Source organism: Lactuca sativa, chromosome 7 (assembly GCF_002870075.4).
Source record: "Lactuca sativa cultivar Salinas chromosome 7, Lsat_Salinas_v11, whole genome shotgun sequence".
Taxonomy (NCBI): domain Eukaryota; kingdom Viridiplantae; phylum Streptophyta; class Magnoliopsida; order Asterales; family Asteraceae; genus Lactuca; species Lactuca sativa.
The window spans coordinates 26,538,763-26,543,739 of record NC_056629.2 but is presented as its reverse complement, the minus strand read 5'-3'; the positions used below and the strand labels follow the sequence as shown (position 1 = coordinate 26,543,739).

General features: G+C 33.7%; 1 pseudogene; it reads left to right on the top strand.

Moving 5' to 3' along the window:
• The first annotated feature begins 2,387 nt into the window (after nt 1–2,387).
• On the top strand, nt 2,388–3,932 carry LOC111907287 (lipoamide acyltransferase component of branched-chain alpha-keto acid dehydrogenase complex, mitochondrial-like; annotated as a pseudogene).
• The last annotated feature ends 1,045 nt before the right edge of the window (nt 3,933–4,977 follow it).

Below are 4,977 nucleotides of genomic sequence, written 5' to 3'. Positions count from 1 at the left end.
GATACCACTGATGAGTTTTGGCCATATGAACATTCTTATGTGCACATGCAAACCCTAATGCTTGGATCTAGGTTTCTCTAATTAAACATGCATTGGATCCAAGACTTGTAATGACTAATGGAGTATAAGAACAATACAAAATCAAAGTTAGAAGTATACCTTGAAACACTTGTTTGATCTTCTAGTTCTTGAAGCTTTAGAGTCACAAATGTCACTCCTCTAATGGCTTACAAACACCAACTAGAAAGAGGATGATTTGAGAGAGAGGAGAGGGAATAGAAATCGGCCAGGGTTTCTTTGCTTTAGCAGAGGTGCCGATTTCCCTTGCCCCAAGGGTCTATTTATACTTGTAAGGCTCCTAGGGTTTCACCCTTAAACCCTAGTTGGATAATCTTTACTCAAAGCAATCCAAATCCTTTCCAAGATAAGCCCTTGGACGATTTGCGGCTTATCCCAAGCCCTAGAAATCGTCCAACCCTATCCAAGAAAGAGTTACAGCCCAAAGTGTAACTATCAAACAATTGACAGTTTATACCCTCTTATTTAATTAATCTCTTTAAGTCACCAAATTAATTCTAATTAATTTATGACTTATATTAATCAAATAACAATATTATTATTCCTTATATTATTCTCATAATATATTAATAATATTTATTCTCTCATAATAAATCATCCTGTCAAGTTGCTATGGTGAAGGCAACCCAAAAGGACCATGCACAATCGGGTCAAATACTTGCCTAATATAGTTGCAACCTTAGACACTATTCCAACACTTTTACCCTTCTGTGGAATTGTAGAGAGGTGTTAATCTAACCTTTGAGAGCCATTATTTATTTGAGAGTGTTGCTTATGTGTTTAGGCAGGGGCTAGACCAGTGTGTTCTTGTGCGAGATTATCCGAGATACCCGAGGTGAGTCTTCTCACTATACATTACCACTACTAGAAAAACAGCCTTTTACGACGCTCATTGCGAATCGTAAAACGCTCAGACAACGTGCAAATGCGCGTCAAGGAAGGTCCTGTCATAAAGAGAGACGACGCGCATTTACGACACACATTTATGACACGCATTTACGACGCGTGGTTATGACATGCAATGGGTATCAAGGAAGGCCCTGTCATAAAGGAAGACGACACGCATTTTGCGAGTCGTAACCTTACGACGCGCGTGTTTATGACACACAGTGCGTATCAAGGATGCCCCTGTCAAGAAAGGCCATGTCATAAATGAAGATGACACACATTTTTGTGTATCATAATTTTAAATGTTAAAAAAAATATTATTTACAAATTTACTAATTTTCAAATTAAATTTTCATTTAATGTCTCATAACAGAAAATAAAATACCATATACAAAAAATACAATCCATTGCATAAAATTTATTGTCATACAAATAATCATTCAAATAGTAGACAAATATTTGTACATTATTATTAAGAGGTTTTCCCTAACAATATAACCTAGTACTACATTGCTAATTCCTTAGTTAATTTGTGTACATTGTTGTAAGCAAGTGTGTATTGAAGCACCTTCCATGTAGTAGTACCCCCTTGACCAATGCTAGTATTAGAACATAAAGCACCTTTCTGCACAAAAAACAACAATCAGTCAACAAAGAGTCAACATTCTTTAAAATACTATATGAACCTTCTCAAGTGATGCACATGGACCAAGAATACCCTGAATTACAATTTACAATTTACAACAAAAACAAGAACTGATTGACTGAACCTAGAAGAATAAAATGCTAGGTCAACTTAGCTAAGTATTGAATCCATATGTAATGAATACAATCACAAATGCAAGTGATTAATGTCATTAATGGAATAATTTGTTGCCCTTGTCTTACCTTTATTAGCACCATATATCTTGTCTCATTTCACCTCCAAAATCAACAAATTCAAATATCCATGATTTGGACTTAAGAACATGGGAATACAAAGATACAAATAATATTTAATAACATTGTCCCAAATATAAACACTAAGAGATGGTGATAGAAGAGAGCGAAAAATGTTATCATATCTCACGAGGGATGTCTTTCTTCCAACATCTCTTTGTTGTTCAACTTGTATCTTATTCGTATGTGCATAATGATTGCTTTCTGCCATAACAATCAACATTCATCATGTAAACGATATTTTAAAAAAAAACACACAAACATTTCATTCCATGATGATTTATTTATAGTTACCTTGCCATGTTGAGTGTTGGTAACTCGTAATATTTGTGTTATTGAGCCGTTACCATTTGCAGGAAGAGAGTTACTGCTAGCAGGTTCCAAATGCAACTGAAGAATTTAAAAAATAACTTTTTTTACCAAAATTTATTATAAATAATAAATAAATAAACATATTAGGTGGTGGAGGGGTAGGACCAAATATGTCTAATAAATCCATCATAGGTGAAGGTGATGAAAGGTTGCCTAATGGAGTAACTGAAGTTTTCATATTATTATTATTACCTTGATTTATTGATAATATATCATCATGTGGTGTACATGAACCATTTTGATGAGTAGCTGAATAAACATACCTCTGGGTTCCGGGTTTCATGTCAAATTAAAAAGACTTCACCAACCTGTGACCCAACAATTGTCAAATTAAGTCTTTGACAAATCTCCATGTATATTACACTAAGTCAAATTAAGTCATACATCAGAAACTAAGACAACAGTTGTAATTTTGAGTAACTTTTACATGTTCCTATGTGAACAAGGGTGCATTCCATTAAATTAGTGGTGTTTCATATGAATCTTGATAAAACTTCATACAATGATCACAAAAGGTAATGATTTGGTTGTATTAATTATCTAGTTGAACAAACTGTACAATGTTAAGGGGTACTACTTTTCAAGTAATGCAGAGTATAGTCAACACGCTGGTGGCATTATAGATGTACCTTTAGCACAAACTGGTGAAGGTATTGTAGAATGTGAACTCCTAAAATGGTTTGTCCAAGATTCTGCTTGTTCCTGGTGACATTATAAAGGTAAAACACCGGTAGTAGTATTAACAATTTCCATATATATGGTAAAGTAATTTTGATTTGTCTTTGATTTCAGGTTAGAGAAACTCTATTATAGTTGGTGGTCGATGATTCTACTGTTCCATTTAATGATTCTGATGCATCAGTAGTTTCTGATGGATCAAAGTCTGATGAACACAAGCTAGAGCTCAGAAAGAGTCATGCAAATGACAATTTATCCACCCCTGTTGTTAGAAGTCTTGCGAAGCAACATGGTATTAATTTAGCTGATGTCACTTGAAGTGGTAAACATGGAAGAATATTGAAATAATATGTTCTAAAATATGGTGTAGAAAAAGGAATTATTGATGACAAACCTGCTTTTAATCCTACTTCCATCGAACCCATGTCTGGACCTGAAGAACAACTTCAAGAGATGGCTGAATCACTTTATCATGATAAGATATTCTCTCAAAGGTATTATTATTATTATTATATAAACAATAAACATTTTCATGAATTTGATTGAAGTAAACATGTTATTAAAGTTGTCAAGTTCTTTGTTGTTAGGGCTTATCAGCGTGCAATGGTTAGGTCAATGACTACAATTGCTAGTGTTCCTCATTTTCGTTATGTGGAAGAAATAAACTGTGATGGGCTTATGAAACTTAAATCAGCTTTCCAGAAAGAGAATATTGATCCAGATATTAAATTCACATTCCTTCCTGTGTTAATAAAGTCATTATCCATGGCATTGACCACACATCCATTAGTCAACAGCACCTTCAACTTGGAAAATTATGAAGTCACTCTAAAAGGTTTGTATATTCTCCCACTTCACATGTTCTTTTTAGATTTTATTTTTCAATTGATTAATCTGTTAAGTGGTTTGTTTACTTGTTAATAGGCTCTCACAACATTGGAATTGCCATGGCCACACCTTCTAGCAAATATGGCTGAAATCTTTCAATAAATGGAGCATAAGCTATATCCACCTGTACATTAATTATTCAAGAATCACATGAGTCAACAACATCAAACACATGAGCCAACAACATCAATTATCAAAAGTAATCTCTGTGTCACATATCATATCAGATTCAAGTGTTGAGGAATATGATGCATGATAGACTGATAAGACTTTACTTACATGTCACGAGGTGAAACTTCTACTTTGGCATCACCAACATCTTGTGTCTCCAGCCTTTACAAAAATATAATATAATTACTTATTATATAAGAACTTACAACACCATTTATTCTCTATTGTACCAATTGATCAACGTTTTCAAGTAAGTATGCATACCAGAAAAATGTATTTCTGATCAGGGGATGGATCAAGTGATGTGTATAGAGCTGGCTTCCCAAATAAGCAACAATTTGAATGGTAAGAAGACTCCAAATTAGTAGCCATGAGAATTGAATACAGTTTTGGAGTATACTCTGTAGTAGGTTTCCTAATGTTTGTCCCCACATTGTTTATCTACAAGCAAGAAATCTATGGAAGTAAGTTTTATGAAGACTGAAAAAGTTTGTATCATCATTTCAAGAATGAACTACTAACCCAACAACATTATTAAGCAACTAACGATTCATTGTGATAATGTTTTCCTAAAATTGTGTTGCACATCTCAAAAACCTAACAGGTTGAATGTGACTCCGAAATTAGTACCTTAAACCTCACATAATCGTCAAATTATTAATTCCTGCTCACAAAATTGAGCTAATTAGCATCAATTTCCACTGGTGAAGCAATTATGTTTGAATTTGTAAACATGATCTAGAGTAAAAATTTAAAGTTTCGTGGGAACAAACGTAAATTAAACTATAATAATATTTGTAAAAAGGAACTTTGTCTCTAACCTAGCTGCAGCCAGGGCAGTTTCAAATCTGCCTAAATAAACTTGTTTCCCCCAATCCCTAACCACAGAAAATGGAAAATAAAATCAGTTATGAAATTCAAAACATTAATAATTTAGATTTATTGCAAACCCCAGGGAACTTA